The sequence below is a fragment of the Macrobrachium rosenbergii genome, chromosome 5 (genome assembly GCF_040412425.1).
Source record: "Macrobrachium rosenbergii isolate ZJJX-2024 chromosome 5, ASM4041242v1, whole genome shotgun sequence".
NCBI classification, from domain to species: Eukaryota; Metazoa; Arthropoda; class Malacostraca; order Decapoda; family Palaemonidae; genus Macrobrachium; species Macrobrachium rosenbergii.
The window spans coordinates 57556194-57576108 of NC_089745.1; the positions used below are offsets into that span (position 1 = coordinate 57556194).

A 19915-nucleotide genomic window follows, 5' to 3' on the forward strand; every position below is an offset into this window, starting at 1 on the left:
ATTATTTTGAGAGAACGTGGTATGATGAGTATTAGTTACCGCTTAAGAGAAGGAGGAAATCTGTAACTGAACTCAGCAGAACATTGACCGAAATGGTACCTGTAGAAGAGAGACAGAGAGAAATTTAGGTGTGGGATCAGTGATAAAATGTATAGCCTTAATCAACCATATCGAGGAGTGAGACGAGGGAAGAGGCAACCCAAAATGTGAAAGCAATATATCAGACCGGAACGAACAAGTCCAACACACAATGACTGAGATGAAGACAACGATTTACGGCATCAAAGCAAAACATTCAGCATTTTAGAGGTCGAATTAGCCATTTGCGAAAGTGATGTCTCCAAGACCAAGTCGGGAACAGCCTGGACACCCAAATCATGACGGATGTGGCATGCTCAGTTAAATTTTTAGTGATTTTTAGCTTAGATAATTAAACAAAGAAGCCACAATTGCTTTCTTCAGAGTTAGCATTTAAATTCACTAAGAAATTTGGGGAAAAATCGGTTATTTTACTAACAAGTTCGATCAACAGTCCAAACGCATGCAGGCTGTTTATCAGAGAAGGGATAAAGTTTACAATAAAATATCTTCATTTGTATCGGATTCCTTCTTCGTTTTGTTGTAGTAAATTACGATTTTTTATCAAGTTTTAAACCAACCCAGTGTCTTTTTCCATTGTCTTAAACTATTCAAGTTATGGCTCTGATGACACCCATCAGATGTTTTAAAGGAATCTTCCCACAAACTTATCCCTGTGCATTCTACATTTAATTTAGAATGTTGCTCTCTCTCTCTCTCTCTCTCTCTCTCTCTCTCTCTCTCTCTCTCTCTCACACACACACAAACATTACTTCACTTATTGTACTGCATAGCCTTTGTCCTCTTTTCATTGTACAGTGAGATTGTGAACTTTAAAGTCTGTCAGTTTGGTCACGCTTTCCTTCTTCAGTGCTCCAGAACTCCATGCTTCCCTTTGTATTCCCAGTTTGATGATCGATTTTTGTATAAAATGCAAGCCTGTGTTTTTACCCTGTGGCGCATATCTTACAACGAATTTCATCTGCTCCAGAGACAAAATGCTGCGATACCCTCTCTCTCTCTCTCTCTCTCTCTCTCTCTCTCTCTCTCTCTCTCTCTCTCTCTCTCTCTCTCTCTCGTTTTACAGAGACAATATTGCTTATCGGAGAAGAGATTTTGAGATTGAGTGTATTTTAGATAAGCCTCGGGTTTAGATTCAATGATTTAGCCAAAATAACAGACCAGTAGAGGGTGTAGGTCGTTGCATAAAGAGGATAGTTCGGTCACTCTAACAGGCCACCCAAAAAACTTTATTCTTGGGCTGGAGAAAAAGAATAAAGAATAGCCTAGATACCTAGGACCTAGAAACAGTGTCTTAAAATGTAGTTACTTTGCAGTCTTTCGTAACCTTTCTAGCATCAGGATTCTAACATAGTAAGGAAGCCCCACTGCGCAGGTATACGGTAGAAGAGCTCATAGGCATATGGTACCACTTGTGTAACCCATGACATCTCAACAGAATGTGGGTGTTGACACACACCAATACAAGAGGCACAGAATTTAGAGACGATGATAAAGTTTCACTGTTAAAGAAAAAAAAAAAAACAATGGAAAATGACGAGTCTGGAAATCTTCCGATAATAGTCTAGATTATAAAGATGATCCTTAGGGAAACAGGAGCTGCCGCTTCGACCAATATATCTAGAAGAAGAATGATTGGTTTGCGTCAGGACAGAGGGAGCAATATACTAGCAATATGGGATAATAGATCTAAAGAACGTGACATTCAGAAAATCATCTGTGCTCATAAATGAAATCTTTGAACGAGAAGTAGCTCATTAACATCATTAGACGATGTATCCTTTATTTCCTGTGAAAATGGGGGCGCGAAATTAAAGATTGTAACTCCAACCATTAGTATGACATCAAAGCCCGATGACTGAAAGTTGTAAGTGTTCTTTCTGTAAACCTCCCCCCGTCAGCTGATGTAGCAGTCCTTCCTTGATATACTGTCAAATTATAATACGTTTTTAGGACGAAACTTGGGTGCAATTACTGGTAATTCATTGGACACTTTGTCCCTTTTTTCTCTAAGGAGTAAAGATTAGCACGTATTAGAAACTTTCCCTGGAATCGCTCTTCAAGAAATTGGAGCTCAGCGTAATTAAGGTAATTTATTTAGCTAATTAGGTTGTGGCTTTTACTTTCACCGTTATGGGTGACAACTCGGAGTGCTGCATAACGGAATGCGATTGACACAGAATGTAGCTCTTGTATATTTTTATCTACAGGCGCGAATGGATGGACGAATTTATATATATATGACGCCTACGTACATACACACGCACATTATTATATATATATATATATATATATATATATATATATATATATATATATATATATATATATATATATATATTTACACAAACACACACACCTTCAGTTTCCATTATTATAAGCAAACATCAACCATTCCATTCATTCTCGGCGACAGAACCCACAAACTTGCACATTGAATACGTTATTCGGTCTTTCTTCACTATTATATGATACGTACATACATACATATACACACACACACACACACACACACACACACACACATATATATATATATATATATATATATATATATATATATATATATATATATATTGTGTGTGTGTGTGTTTGTGTGTGTAACCAAACAACCAAAGAGACATCACAACCTCTCCTCAGACTTACTTTTGCAGTAAACTATCACCTTCACGTCTACATTCTTCAGTGCGTGCGTCACTTCCGTCGTAAGAACTATTAATTGCTGTTATGAGACTTCCATCGGCATAAAACATTATGCACACACACCCACACTCATACTTGTATATCCAGAGAGAGAGAGAGAGAGAGAGAGAGAGAGAGAGAGAGAGAGCGAGAACATTCTTTAAATCCGGTATAGTATTCACTCATCTTCTTTTCCTTTTACCTGAAGCAAGAGTGAACTCTCCCTCTTACTTCAAACGTCACTTTCAGTCTGTTCTTCTTCGCCTCTTCTTCTTTTCTGTGTCTCATGATCATCCAAATACGAGATGTAAGTCACCACTGCCAAGTAGAAATCTGTCGCATGATTTACTTTACGTTGGATACGATTCTCTCACGTATTGTCGGCGCGGAGGAATGTTCAGTTGTAATGGTTAATACCTGGTTTGCCCTTGGAGGCTAGATAATTATACACTTGTCTTTATATTTCTCCCCCAGGCGATCATTTGCTCGTGCAAGAAGTAGCCAAGGTTACAGTTACACTATTCTTTTTATGTCATCCTATACACGTGATTTTCTGTTCTCCGCATTTAACATCGTTTTTAGTGATTTGCAATAAATACCGCGTTATCATTGGTGCTATTCCTTTCTCCATATTATGTTATGATCGTTATTTAATATGGAATTCCAAGTAGTGAGAGTTCCGTCACTTTATCTTGACGGCCAGCTCTGAAGGCCGTACAGAAATGGCGGTATATCTTGGTTATTTCTGTTGCTTATGAGGCTCGTGAGACTTCGCAATAGACTATTAGCACCCATTAAGCTCTGAAAAGGCTCCTCCTCCAGGCGCTGCAGTGACCGTGACAGGAGTAATGCTTCTTTCAATAGGAGGAGAGAGAGAGAGAGAGAGAGAGAGAGGAGTAAACTTCCTGTTTCAAATAAGATTGAGAACTGTTAAGAGGAGAGAGCCCTATATCCACTCGGCAGTGCTTGCACGGTGCAAACGCAATCAGCTACAACCACTTTATTCCAGTATAGATTTACCGGAAGTCCCCAGTGTTATCTTGTCCCTTTTGGGTTGAAAATTTCATCTTCAAACGGAAGGTAATTTGGGAATCCAAATGGTCGTTACGTCTTCCACTGTTTGTTAGTTAAACTGCATCCTGCGAATAACAAGGTATGCGAAAAGTAAATCTGGGGTTTTGACCAGAAATAGCTCTCGTTAGTGTACTCCTGCTTCTAGGAATACCTTTCGTTAGTGTACTACAGCTACTAGGAATACCTTTCGTCGGTGCACTCCTCCTATTAGGAATACTGTTCGTTGGTGTACCACAACTACTGGGAATACCTTTCGTTAGTGCACTACAACTACTAGGAATACCTTTCGTGAATACCTTCTTAGCGTACCACAGCTACTAGAAATATTTTTCCTCAGTGTACTCCTGCTACTAGGGATACCTTTCGTTGGTGTACTCCTGCTACCACGGATACCTTTCGTTAGTATACTACAGCCACTAGTGCTAGTTTTATTGATAACAACAGTAGCAGCAATAGTAATAGTAAATCTTTAACAGAATTTCTCTTTGCATTCGACTATTTTCTACATCTTAGTTTACTGAACTTTATGTTACGAATTTTTAAAAGTAACTGATTGGTTATTTTTCGGAAACGTAGAGACATTTTCTTCATCTTTGTTGACATTCTTACTCTATATCGTTCGTTTGTCTCGCGGATACATTTCATGAGTTTTTATTAGTTTTCATGAAATATGGACGTATTTTAATCATGTAAATGGAAATGCTATTTTTTCCATTATTGTCAGTTTCATAAGTATATCAAAATCATCGATCTAAAAAAAAAAAAAGCGTCGTATTTTTCAATATTTTTGTTAAAAATATTTCTCTGGGCGCACAGATGTAGGCCTATCATCGCCAATATCAAATCTGTAGACTGCTTATTTATCGCCATCAGTTTTGCCAATTCTCATTTGTAATGAATGACTTTCTTTAGTTTTGCGATACTTTTTCATTTTTACCAAATATATACATTTCTTCGATAAATTCTGTAGAAGTGCTACAGTACATACTGGTTACTTTTTTCTAGGTCCCACTCCATCGAAGGCGTTCTGCAAGACCCGCAAACTCAGTTCATCAAATACATAGTAATGCAGACACATTCTGAGAGTTTTTCTTCTGTTATACTGCGTATTCCATATTGTCAAATCCACACTGTCATAGCATCAAGGAAAGAGGGAAACTCTTTTAATTATTTATCTTGAACGACTTTTTATTTTCAGTCCTCCTGATATCAAGTGGGAGCTTATTGTATAGTCTTGGAATTGCATCTTGGCTCAAATAACTTGAGACAATCTGTAGCTATTCTTGTGCTGACTCCATCCGTTGGCTGTAATTTACACAGCAAGTCATTCAGTCATTTTAGACACCCAGTCTTGATAGCTTGGTGAATCATTACACACATTTTATACACTATTCTAGCTTTGATAGTAAGCCTTTGCAACTTAACAATGCAGGCGTAATCCTGTCATTACTCTTGCCGCTCTGTTTAGTATATTTTGCAACTTCCTAAGTTGCATCGTAGACAGATTATGATTGATAAAGTTGCAATAGTCCATTCTGTTTCTGATATAATTAAATCTTTTTTTTATAGAACACTCATCAAGATATTTTTTAAGAAAGGCATTATTTCTAAGATGATGGCCAGTAACCCTTACAACATAAACAATTAGCAAATGTTAGCTTCCTTGATTTTATATAGTTTACCAAGTATAAAATATCGGTGTTGTTTACACCAGCGTTTCAGTAATGCTCTCGTGATTTTCATGCCTTTTTGAGACTTATTTTTTGTTATCCCCAACGAGTTGTTATTCATGCCTTCAATTGCTCATCTGTTTAAAATGATGTAGAGTTTTCCACAAAGAAAAGGACTCATATTCTTCTGTTTCACAGAAAACTTTAATTTTTACTTGTTTAAAGAATTTTTCTTCCATTCCTCCAAATTTTATGAGGTTTTTAGATTTCTTAGTAGAATTACAGAATTCATTGACATTTTTTGCTTTATATGAAGAATTCTTCTACGCCTTACCTCAATTGTACGAAATACTATTGAGCTTTGACTTGTTATACAAATGTCCTCAGAGATTTTAACGATTTTTACAATATACCTTTTGATTCTGACAAATCTTAAAGAATTCTTTTTGAATTTTAACAGCCTAATTTGACTGATTTTACAGGATTCTTCCTGTACTTCCTCAACTTGGACAGATTGTCTTCGTAATTTCCTCCCAGGCCTGCAGACAACTTTTATGTGTTCTCCATCTGCCACAAAAATAAGTTACTGCTTTATCGACGTGCGTAAGGATCCGTTGTAGATTACCAAGAACGTTCATTGTCATTTTGTGCTTTCGTCAGTTAAAATTTATGTGTGGGAGAACACGTGCATTTCTAGCGTGCATATGACATTATTTTATGCCTGTACATTAAGGAATCCAGCAATTTTCAAAATTTCTCTGTGCCAAAGCAGTCAGTGGTGTAGTCGTGTACTCTGAGTAAGTGAGGATAACAGCACGTAATAAAACCGAAAGTGTGAAAGAACAGGTTCTGGGACCCTTATAAACTTTCCTCCCTGTTTGGACCAACTCTCTGGTGCCAGTTTCTCCTTCAATACTGAACTCTTGTTGTTGTTTCTATTTTTATATCGATTTTCTTTCAGTTATTTAACGTGCTTTTATCACTGAATTTATTCAAGAAGGGTTTCATTCTTTATTTATTTATTGAATGATTTACTGTATTTATTTATTTACTTCTTTATTTGTATATTCGTCTGTTGCCTAGCAGGAAACAACACGAGTCTCTCCGTTACTCCACTCTTCTCTGGTTGCTATAATTGTATTCATTTTCGTGTCGTTTGTGGTAGAGATAACATTACTGGCGACTGGCGTTTTCTGTACTGCTATCGCTGTTTGTCTGGGAAATTCACAGGAAGATTACTGGTGGCGGTGAGGAGGCGGAGGAAAAAGGGAGGAAGAGGGTCCTGAGAGTTTTCACTGAGTTTTCCATAGATAATAGATAAATCAACATGTACAGTTAAGCATAATGTAAACAAACCTATTTACTGTAAGTGTTTACCCTCGACGTAGATAACTTTTGGCTCTGTAAATGCCAGATTATGTTAAAATGAAGTCAGATCAACTAATATAGATACACCATATATATACAGTATATATATATATATATATATATATATATATATATATATATATATATATGTAAATGTATATATATATATGTATGTATATATATATATATATATATATATATATATATATATATATATATATATATATATATATATATATATATATATATATATATATATATATATATATATATATATATATATATATATATATATATATATATATATATATATAATCTTGATGAAATGTATCCACTCAACGAAGTGGAAAAAGATATTTACTTTTGCCCCAGCTGTTTCCTTACTGTTATAAGGTTACAAAATGGATTACAAATGCAGAATTTTCATAGACACAAGAATTGTGCATATAGCTTTGTTATGCACATAGAACTTGCATCACATTCAGTTCATGGAACCGCGTACCTGTCACTTTATTAAAAGAATTTAGACATGGAAAAATTCAATTTACTTTTAGTTTTCTGTACAAGAAAACTATTGAGATGGCTATTTGTCTGTCCGTCCGCACTTTTTCTGTCCGCCCTCAGATCTTATAAACTACTGAGGCTAGAGGGCTGCAAATTGGCATGTTGATCATCTGCACCCTCCACTTATGAAACATATCAAATTGCATCCCTCTAGCCTCTGTAGTTTTCATTTTATTTAAGGTTAAAGTGAGCCATGATCGTGCGTCTGGCACCGCTATAGGTGTCAACAACACAGGCCACCACCGGGACGTGGGTGAAAGTTTCATGGGCCGCGGCTGAGAGTTTCATGGGGTATGGCTGAGAGTTTCAGACAGCATTATTTGCTGTACAGAAAACTCGACTGCTCCGAATAAGTTTCGGCCCATTTTTTACTTGTTTATATGTATTTATGCATATTTAAAGACTGTGTGCATATCGGTAGTTAGTCGTAATTCGAATATTTACTAATTTTCTGCAGTTGTTTTTTCAAGTTCTCCGAACACTACATGCAAACGTCTTTATCTATACACTCCCAGTCAGTGAAGTTAAGCTACGATAGCTCCGATGATCATTACTCGGACGGGATACCACCAAGAAATGGCAGACGCCGTCGGCAAAAAGTCACCTTAGAGATCGGGGAGGTAAGGCGTGGGACTAGCAACCTCATCCCAATATACCCAGTAAATCGGAAGGATACCACCCTCTAGATTTACCCCTCAAATCGTGTATATATATATATATATATATATATATATATATATATATATATATATATATATATATATATATATATACATATATATGTGTCTCGTATATATATATATATATATATATATATATATATATATATATATATATATATATATATATATATATATCCATTTATGCATGTATGTAGAGAGAGAGAGAATATGCAGTGTACAGTATATCCCATGCAACTTCTGATCGCGCTAGAATATGCTAATTACAGCTCCGACACCGCAAATTAGCCGCAAGCGAAACCAGGAACTGGCTGAAATTAACGAAATATGTTTTACGTCATTTGCTGAAATGTATCGTACTTGTTGTTGTTAATCACTAATGGTATTTTTAAAATTATGATTTTGTTTTGAGTGGAAATAGTAGTCGTAATGATAATGAAAATGTCAGTTTCACCAGTGGTATTGCAGTGATTGTTGTTGCTTTTGTGTTTTGCTTTCGACAGCTTCTCTGTCAACAGAGTCAGCAAGGATCGAAAGAAATTGGGTGTGATTGCTTACGTAACGGAAAGTTTTTGTAAGTCTTCCTTTGGTTGGTGTATCGCAACAGTTTAGGTTTCAACTAATGCGATATAGTTCTTTTTCTTTCTCTCCTGGATATTTTAAATTCCACGGCGATATCGGACGTCCATACTTTATTAGGAAGTGATAGAATATATTTACTATACAAGGCGTTCGATGGTTTTCATATTATTATAATTATGTTTTTCTTGATCACTTTCAGACGTATAGTATATAGCCTATATTTTATGAATGACATTGTGATTGTGGATTTGCATATTTCACCTCTATCTGTTTAGATTTTCATTTGTTTTGACTCTGAAATTAAAGAACAAAAATTCCCTACCCAGAGAAACGCGTGAATAGTAACATCGACAAGAATTTATCGTCAAGAATAAAGACGACTGACAGGGGAAACTAGGAAGTGAAAGCTAAACATAAAAGGGAAGCCTGTGTGATATGTAGGTCAACCGAGATGCTGCTATTCAATACAATAGATCTGTGAAACGCGTTCCTAGAAATGGCAGTATTTGGTAATCCCGTCAACAAGGCTTTATGTTAAGCCTTAAGAGACTTTGTTGGTGCTTTTTTTCTCCCTTGCGGTCTTACCGAAGCCTTTACGGCATGAGGAAGGAACAGGTGTAACGGTTTTCCCATGGGGAAAAAAAAAGTTGCGAACATAAAATGTACCGGAGATGGACTTACCCTTGTTAACTCCGTGAGAAGTGGAATCTCTTAAAATACTGCAAAGATCTATTGAACTGTCATGTATAGTTATATTCTGAAATGGAACTGAGGCAGAAACTTTTGAGATACTCAAACTCGTTTTTAATTACGAATACAAACTATGCTCGAGTTCCCTTTACCGGGGTGTAATGCAGATTCTTCTGTAGACCCCGCTAAGAACGACTTGTTGTTTTTCTTCTTTTGTCGTTTCAGATGAAGAGTAGTCCAATTGTCGTTCGTCTCAAGATATGACTGAGATATCAGGTAGCTGAAAAATTTACAGTTAATCTGAAAAATATTTACTACATGCCAAGGCATAACCAAATCCTTCCGTATTACTGTAAGTCATTGATACTTTTGTCAGGAGCCGCCGCCAGCTATCGTAAAATGTCCATTAAAGACTGTAGCAATAAATAGCTAATAAATGTGATTTATTTTAAAGAAAATATCTGCTAAAGTTGAAGAATTTGCTAAATTACTCTTAATTTTGTGGTAATAAAACACCTTTTATAAGGGAATTGAAAATATGGGTTGGCTGTCAAGGAGAAATTTATAAAATTTAGATGCATGGCTGCGGTAACTTTGACTTCCTCGAGAGACGAGCCCATTGGCTATAATACTGCACATCATCCAGCATCTGTCAATTGTATACCATGTCATAGTTTGTTATTTTACTTGTATGGTATGATTAATGCTTAGCTTCTTTACGGTTAGTAGTTTTTAAAAAATCGGAAGCTCAAAAGAGTGTACAAATGGCTCATCAGAAGACATGACGAAGAATGTAGCTTTCAAAGATCGGATACAACATTTAAAATTTAAGATTAGAGTTTGCACGTAGTCATTACATGAAATCATAAACATAACTTTCCAAACGGTAGGTAATGGTTATGTTCAGCAAGATACAGAAATGCCAGGTGTTGACTTCGTGGAATCATATGAGGAAAACATGAAAACGATCACCCGATGATCCATCTCCTTCAATACATATAATGGGGCTCAAGTGAGGCCAAGATGTGCAGTGAGAATACTAAACTAAATCTCCCAGAATGAGAGCATTCGTATGTGCTATTCATTGGGATATCCTGTGCAGCATTAAAGTTTAACAAACTAGATTGCGGGAGTGTTACTACAGGCCTTCCGGGTGACGATGAGAATGAAGTGACCTAATAGGATTTGAACAGCTTGAGTTTCTACATGATGGCATTTTACTTACAGACTACACTGAGTAGGAAACCAGTCAGGAAAAAGTTATTCTCATCTGTAAAGAGATAAACATGCATGAATTATTAAAGAAAAAGCCTCTAACTTCCAAGAGCATTAATAAAAATGTTTTACCTCCTTTGATGAAAAGAGAGAGAAGGTGCGGGTAACCGTCTTTATCCTCGGGATAGGATTACCATTTTATTTGTTTGAGTATCATAGCTGGAATAATGCTCCAAATACGTATTATGATCCAACACGCTATCAAGTGGAAGTCTAAGTATTTGAAAGATTAGCCGCGTCTAATACACCCAACGACTGGATTCAACACAAGAAAAGCTACTGATGGTTTAAAGTTATCGAAGCCAAGATGGTCTTCGAATGTTGGCTTTAGAGCATTCAAATTTTCTGTCTCAAGATTGTACAGTAAGCTCCATTTTGCATCGGGGAACTGAAAATATCAAGTTTTTCTAGAAAAAACTAAAGGTTTTCTTATTTTATGAGTGTTATGATAGTTTGAAATTGACAAGTAATATGAGGTATGCTGAAACTCTCCGAATGTCTGCACAGTTGTCTATTCGGAAAAAGAGTTTGCTGGTCCCACAGAGCACCTTCGGCAGAGTGGGATTGTGAAAGAAGATTATTTAATAGAAGACAAAGAGAAAGGAGGGGAGACAATAAAGAAACGCCATGGTTAATAATTCCTTAAAGGCACTAAGTAGTCCAGCATTCTAGGAATTCACCAAGGAAATTTATTGGGAAAAAACAAACAACAGCAATGAAATTAGAAAGGAAACGTAACAGAGAAAGTGGATGATGTAGATGAATTAAAAAGAGGGTAGCCTATATATGAAAGGTTCAGTGAAAACTGGGGACAAACGAAAGACTGAAGAAGGGATAAGAGTAATGAAGAAGAAGGAACGAAAGAAGAAATAAGCACTCTCCACCATGAATGCATAACAGAAAGAACAAATGCTAAAAAATAGTGTAGGGCTGACCTGTCAGGATTAAAGAATGAATTTACAAATGAAAGACAAGGCATTAATAATGTCGTAATAACAAAAAGGCAAAGAAATAGCGGGAAGCCATTGGCAGTGAAGAACATCGAAACAAATATTTTCCACAGAGTGAATGGAGATCCTATCCCTACTTAAACGGCGAGGCAAAATGGAACTAGAACATAGAACATAGAGGATGAATGTTTAATACGAGCAGTGTGAGCAAAACATTAATTTTTAAAAAACTAGGAAATATAAAAGCAAAAGAAAAGAAGAGTGAGAAACTTAGTAGGTTTTAGTGTGTAGAGTTCACAGTAATGTCAACAGTCGAGTACCTCTAGCAACAAATGCAGTAATAAATTATAAGGTCGCACCTTGTAGGACTAGCGTACATAAGATTTGACGATGCATATGAGCATTTTGATAATTTAAACTCGAAGTATTGCATAATAGAACTAAACGAAATGATTGGCTGGAAAGAAGCTTTGATAATGCAGAAAAGGAATGAAAACTGGATCGGAACTATCAGTTATCCTGCTGTAATAACAGAACCCACAGAAGTTCAAAAGTACGTTAGACAGGGAAGAACTCGCATTCCTAGCCTGTAACAATATAGATAAATTTAACAGTAGAGGCAGGAAAAAATATAAGACAAAAAAGAATATCGCCAGAGAGTCACTAAAACTGAACGGCCAAAGAAATTTGCTTTCAGTAATAAATCGGATAAGACAGCAGTACTTACAGTTAGCAAAGAAAAATAAAGAAGGCATAATCAAATCAGGGGTAAAGTAAGGCCATATACAATTTGTGAGAGTACAGATTACTTGGAGATTGATTTACACAAAATGTGGCCAAAGATATTAGTCTAATGAAGAAGAGTAAAATCTTAGTATTGTATATATCTTCGGGAAACGGAGAAATATGGAAGGAGTGGAAAGAATGGGAAAATACAAGACTATTTGAGATATACCCGAGAAAACACAATCTTCTTACTTGGGTTCTGCGACAAGAGTCGTGGATATGGCTAGTCTCGAACATGAGAGAGCGTACGAAAATAATGCCAATCCACAGCATATCAAAATATGCAGAAAAATAGTAATAAAAGAGATAATGAAAGACCAACTAGAAGATTTAAATGGAAAATGCTGTACAAACAGTACAGATAATATACTGTACGATAAACTTAAAGCATTTGTATACAGTAACCTGATGAATTGTTGAAAGAAAGCACTACGAAAAGAAACTGAGGAAGAATATAGATAAGGATACTTACACACATACACACACACACACACACACACATATATATATATATATATAGTATATATATATATATATATATATATATATATATATATATATATATATATATATATATATATATATATATATCACTATTGTATTACTATTTTTCTGCATGTTGTAATATGCTGTGGACTAGCATTATTTTCTTATATGTTCTTTGATGCATGCTGAGGACTAACCATAACCACGATATATATATATATATATATATATATATATATATATATATATATATATATATGTGTGTGTGTGTGTGTGTGTGTGTGTGTGTGTGTGTGTGTGTGTGTGTGTGTGTGTGTGTAACGAGGAATTAAATGACCAAAAGTCCATTTACAGTAGGAAGTGACAGTGAGCTTAGATAGTGAAAGCAAAAGTATGCAAAATCTGTCAGCTGTTTCCAAGGAAACAAAATGGAGACGATCATTGTGACCTGTGCAATGAAGAGGACAGTGTTTATTTACATAGACGAAACTCTAACCGGTAAGTGAGGATGAAATAAGTGTTGAAAGTGAAAAGTTAAAATTAAAGAAAAACTAGTAAAATGTAAAGTATAAAAGTGATGCAATTGAAATGGTTGCTTGAGGGTCACTAATTACTGAAGCTTGAAACTTCAGCAGGGTATAGGAAAAAATAGGACGTGTTAAGGGCAATAGACATATGTAAACCATAACCTAAACTAATAACGATAACGACAGTAACTTCGTTTGTTTCGTACCTATTTCAACAGGATATATACATTAGTGTGCCGACAGAAGTGTTTGTGAAGCGAGCAGTGACGACGACGAAGCAGGAAGCAGGAGTTAGAGATCTATGAACCTATAGAATCCAGCCGTTTGTAACGATCCTCCGCAGCGAGTCGAATCCTGTACAGGTGAGAGTCTTGTACCGTCTATAAATGTCAGGTGTGTTTACATGACTAACTGGATGAGCGAGTGAATAACGGAGGTCAGTCAAGTATCGATCATTACATTCCTCAGTGGGTTAGACTACGCAATAGTTACACTTAAAGGCGCTTTGTAGGAACCATTGCGAAAGTGAATTAGTGGTTACATGACTGTTTTGGGACCGCTTTCAAGTCCTTTCTTAGTGAAAGTGTCCGCCTACCTTTGTTGCCCTGGGATTTAAGACCAATTGGGACTTTGAGCGCGCCAAACCCTTCAATGGTAATAGGCTATTAGGCTGGAATTTAGTCACTGGCACATTTGAAATCATAACCACTTCTGGGCGCTGTTTATTTCTTTTTTCAGAGAAAATTGCATTCGCGTAATCAAAATCTTACCTGACTTGGATTGTGAAGGTGATCCAATGCCCATCCAAGGTATAGGGTATCGTAGACCCAGAGTAGCCTAGGCTACCCTGGTTGTGTGTTTTCTCCAAGTGAATAGTTATGGACAGATCTTGGTAAATGTAAAAGAGAAGGCCGCACGAACATATCGTTTATTACTATCGTTTTTTGGCTAACAAATTAGGAAAGGGTGTATGCTATAATGCTGTACAGGTGAGGTAATTTGAGAATTTTACAGAGATAAGAAGAAATTTACTTTTGCGTATATTTTTACTTTCATCCCTGAGGAACTGGTACTAAATACGGTGCCCCACAGAGCTTCTATCATGTTAGTACCTGCACCTCAGGGTGGACATGAGAATATAGACAAAAGACTGCCAGTGTCTCATTATCACTGAATTTCTCTGATTATCTCACCTGTAGGTACTGCATTATATACACTCCATTCTATATTGTATAAACAAAAAGTTCTTGTAATAAACAATATTTTTGTGCGGCCATCTTTACAGTTACTCACATATTTTCAGTTTTATGGTAGGGTAATTTTAATAAGGAATCCATTTCACTACAATATTCTTAGGCCTAACCCAAGACAATTAGCACATCCATGGCCTAGACTAAATTAACTATGGGAGGTTAGGACTGCTTTACTTTGGATGAGCTAACACAGGTCGAAGGCCAGTACACTATAACAATCTGATAGGTTAAAGTATTTTAATGCTTACTGCTGTAGGCTATGCAAGGTTACTGAATGTTTAGCCTACTAAAGGGGAGGGGAGAAAAACAAGTGGTTTGTACAAACAGCAGTTGTCAAAAACACAAAAACCTGACAACCAGTTTGGAAAATTTATAGTTCGTGTATCTGGCTAAGACTTGTAGTATCAAATTATTAGTTTTCATTATCCCCAACAATAGCCCAGACCATATTGTCTTTGAATCTACAAAAACATTGTAGGGCTGTGCTGGGAAGTCCAAGCTCTGTTAGATCATTTATACAACTTTTGTACACTGATTTGCAATATTTGATATGATCACTCCTATTTACACATTATTTTTTCATGCAGAACTACAAAACTGTGAAATAATTTTCAAATGCCACTGATGCAGCTTTGTAATTAGTAAAATTATGATTAAGGTGCTAAACAGGAATCCAGGTGTGCAAAGCTCTCACTGCATCTTTAGTATGTTAGGATGAATTCTAGAAACTACTGTTGTTGCACTTTGTTGCACATTTCTATTGCATAAATGAGTTATTTGTGTATTTGTGTAAAGTTGGCCTAGTTATGCCCATATAAACCCTGTATACATCTTATAACCATTATTGGCCATATGGTGCAAAGAGTAATGAAAAAGTTGTGGATACAGTATTTCTTATACACAGTATTAATAAGAAAATTTTTTAAATGTAAATAAACAGTTTATGATTATAAATACCTTACTGTACAGTGCAGAGTATGAAATGCATGTTATCATTGACTGGTAGTGATGATCTGGCAGTATTATTTTTTTTGTCATAATTATATGCAGTGAAATTATAATAAAACACCAAGAAATAAAAAATGGAAAGTAGGGGGAGAGGGGGAAGGTGTTTGGGTGTGTGTGTGCACAATACAAGTTTGTAGGTGAGTTTCTTAGCAGAATCTCTCTCACTCTCTCTCTCTCTCTCTCTCTCTCTCTCTCTCTCTCTCTCTCTCTCTCTCTCTCTCTCTCTCTCTCTCTCTCTCTATGTGATAGCCTAATACTTGCAGTACTGAAGTAGAAGTGCTGTAATGTCATCTGACACACTGTTTTGATTATGTTTGTGTTTGGAAATCATTTAAGGTTATCGTACGGATTTATTCTGAGAATTGTAAATTCAGCAGATTTAGCCTTTTTAATGCTCTTCGTGCTGAGAACAGGTGAATGTGCATTTTATATTCTTATCACTTATTTTTTATCCCATTTGTAAAGAGTTAGGCAACCCATCAAGGTAATTCTTTACTATACTATTTGGAGGCACATGACAAACAATCTTGGTATGTTCCACAAATACTCAGAAAACATTCTTGGTTATACTCAAACAAGGAGTATAAAGAAAAAGTGGGAGCAAATGTAGTATCAAAATGTATTCCATAAACATTTAAAAGAGGAACACAATGGCAGCAGAAGTAATATTTATGTGATATTGGGAAGGGATGTAGATACCGGTACATGATGGTTGACTCAAGATGTAGAAATGTGGTTGTGTAGGTGGATTTGTACACCTCCCTTGGAACTTGTATGAAATAATTGCTTATCAGATAAAGTTTAGTTACTGTGATCCCCAGATTTTGCTATCAGGTCATGTAAGTTCAGGATGAGTTATACTGTAGTTCTGGTTGCCTTAGCCTTTGAAGAATCATCTGCATTTTCTCTCTCATCCATGTACTTCCTAAAAAGATCACTTTTCTCATCCATTTCATTTTCTGTAAGCTCCTTGACAAGGGTAAACTACAGTATTTGATTGCAGAGCTTCAGCTGTAGAACAATGAGTGATGTTTAGTTGTACTGTATTGCAGCTGCTCTGGGTCTTGGATCATCCTTAGGATGGCAGTACATCTTGTTGATCTGCTTTTCAAGAATGCAGCTCTGCATTGTTGAAAGACCTCCCCTCATGTGGATGGGCATAGTTGTGGGTGCAAAATTTAAGCAGAGGAGAAATCCAAATCTGTTTTTACAGAGGCTACAATGGGCCCATCCTTTACCCCAAAGACTTTGATTCTACCTAAAGAGGAATTTGACAATTGATATTAACTACACGTCTTGAGAGAGTCGGTAAACGTGTGAAAGGGTCTCAATTCCTTCTCCCATGACTTAAGTGCCCTTAGCTTTTTCTTCTCTTTTCCTCTCGGCTGTTATTCAAACCTGAGTTGTTTAAGATTAATTGCAGTTCAGGCAAGAGCCCACAAACTCAGGTGTATTGAACTGACCCGGGCATTTTTGAAGAACATTTTGGTTTCACAGGTGATGAAGATAGATCTGGAAAGGTAGACTACCTTTACCTCATTCTGCCAGGGTGATGTTGCCCAGAAGTCCATGGACACCTTCCACCTGGGACCTTTGGTGGCTGCTCAACAGGTTGTGTAGTCACCTAAGTTCATATCAGACAGAAAAATATCTCGCTAGAATACTTGGTGAGAAAGCTTGTGGTGATTGGCAGAGTGACTAAGTCTATTCCTTCCACCTTATTTAATTCTCTGCAAGGCAGCAGTTTTTGCTGAGTGCATGTTGGTTGGGCACAGACAGGTAAATGCTTAATTAAGCATCCAGTTTTAGAGCTTCATTCATTAAGATATGACTCTCTCTACTCTGCCTTTTAATAAGGGGTAGGCCACCATTACATCTATAATCTAACCCATTATTGGTTTTTGACAGATTGAGCTACCATCTGACTTGTGTCATCCCTCTTAGGGTCACGCTTAGTCCTCCAAGAGTTTCCTTTTTACAAGTGAGATCCCAAACACTTCTCACTCAGGCTCAGGGCCTTATCACTCTGTTATCCCTATGCCAGACTGAATGAAGAATTATTCTGTTACTCTTTGCCATTACTGGGAATGTGACATTTTAAAATGTACTGTAAATTGCAATTTATATAAGTAACTTACCAAGTAATTACATAGCTATAGTTTCTAACTAGTACGGCAGCAAAAATTTGAAATTTACAGTAGCTTTCTTTTGTTTTGCTGTAGGTAGTTAACCCTGCCCACTTTCGGAGAAGAGGAATAATTCAGCAAAGAACTTCAGTTTGTTTCTGCCGGCTTACGACGAAGGTTGTGGGCTTTCAGCTATTTTTGGAATTCATTTGCTTTGCTGTCTGTTGGTTTGAGACACATTAGTGACAGATTGGTGAAGTATTCCTTTTTCCTTTTGATAGCCCTCTACAATTAACACTTTTGGGTTTTCTTAGAAGTCCATATTTTTTTCATGATTTTGACTATATTCACTATTGAGACTTATTTTTCAATATTAAGACTTTTTTGAAAGCCAACTTACTTCGTTAACCATGTCCGACGCAAGTACGTCTAGTACTCGTTATTGTAGCTAAGGCTGCAATACGAGATTGACTTCAGTAAAGTATGATTCGCATACAATTTGTTCTATAGAATTAACTTGTACTGAATGTGTTGATAGGGATTCAGAATAATGGGAAGTGTTAAATTCTCATTTATCTGAGCTACTAGGGACACGAGGAGAAAAGCGACAGTTAGGAATGATAATAAGATTACAGTTAGTCAGGTATCTGCTATATCTTCTAGTAGCATTGATGTGCCTATTGTCTCTGTTCCTTTAACCTCCCCTATTCCCAGTTCTGCAGCTGTACCACCTGATCTTGCACCTGGCTCCCTCACCTCCAACCCCAATGCCATTGCCAACCTTGAGTCCAAATTCACTCAGAAGTTCGAGTTGATTGTGAATTCTATGGCCCAGTTAGGGGCTTCGGTCTGAGCCCTAATGGACCAAGTGAGTAAAGTGAGTACTAACAGTGTTAGTGAAGTGTTGGTGGAGAAGCTGGCTCCCTGTCCCGCAGATTCTCCTAGGCAAAGGTCTCTGGCACACTCCCCTGAACCCCGGAGAAGCCGCACCGGAGGCCCAAGGTAGGTCGGTGGGGTCTGCCCATGGGTAGTCAGCCCCTCAGTCGCATCTGTAGTAAAGTCCCAGGACATGACAAACAGCCAGTGGAAAGGCATCTTTTCGGAAGTGCATCGTCTTTCCTCAAGTTCAGAGGCATCTAGCCCTGAAAAGAGGCACCAATGGTGTTTCAGTGATGAGTCAAGGCCATTGACAAGGACTGCAGTGGATACCACACACACACCCCTCAGGTGCCTTGAAAGAAAGTAAGAGATTCAGAGCCTTCCTGCAGTTTTTGGGATAGCCTGGAACATTTCTCGCCAGTGCGTTTGGATGTAGAACATCAAAGGTTGGCGCCCAAGCGCTCTTCTTCCATTCGCAGACACAAGCGCCCAGTAGCGCCTGATAGTGCAGCAGTGTCCGAGCGCCCATTAGCACCCAAGTTCTCGGAAGCTGCCAAGTGCCCAGTAGCGCCCATGCATACGGAAACTCCTGCTTGTCCAGTCTCCTAAGTGCCCAGCGCCAGTGCCAGCTTTTGCGCCTTCAACTTCCTGCCGCCAGACTCTCGCTCCTTCAGTTGTAGATCAGTCATTTGCTCCCATCCAGCAGCAACTGGATGATATCTTAGGTTTTTTTTAAGAAGTCTCCCCCTGCTGCTAAGTTTGCAACGGAATTGTCCTTATCACCAGTGTCGTCTGTTGAGGTGGAATTGAATGAGGATGTAGAGAAAGATTCTTCCCTCTCCTTTGGCTTATGCAGCGCTTCTACGTTTACCACTTAGTAGTTTCCCTGCCTTCTTCTCACCAGTGGCTCCGTCCTCACCTGCGTCCACGTTCCAGTTGAGCATTCAACCGGTGGAGTCCTCCAGGCTGCCCAAAATGGTGCTCTCTACTTCGGCAAGGAGGGCGCTGAGCGAAATAAAGAATTGGCTCTCAGTCAAGAGAGAGCAAGGGAAGGCTTCCTTCAATTACCCCCCTTCTCGATTGTCTCTCCGAAGATATTCTTCTTACGCCACCGGAGAAGCTCCTCCTTGGGTGCCGCTGCCTCCTCGCAGGGGGACTCCAGTCTCGTTGACTCCACGTAGATCGCCTTTTCCTCAGCTGAAATTGATCATTTGCT

At 37.4% G+C, this 19915-nt stretch overlaps 1 protein-coding gene across 1 annotated transcript in view; it reads left to right on the top strand.

Moving 5' to 3' along the window:
- The first annotated feature begins 13778 nt into the window (after positions 1–13778).
- Positions 13779–19915, top strand: part of LOC136838938 (ninein-like protein) — a 171671-nt gene continuing 165534 nt past the window's right edge. Inside the window, exon 1 of the mRNA XM_067104632.1 lies at positions 13779–13869. The gene's annotated coding sequence lies outside the window, so the exon portion shown is untranslated. The remainder of the gene's footprint in view (positions 13870–19915) is intronic.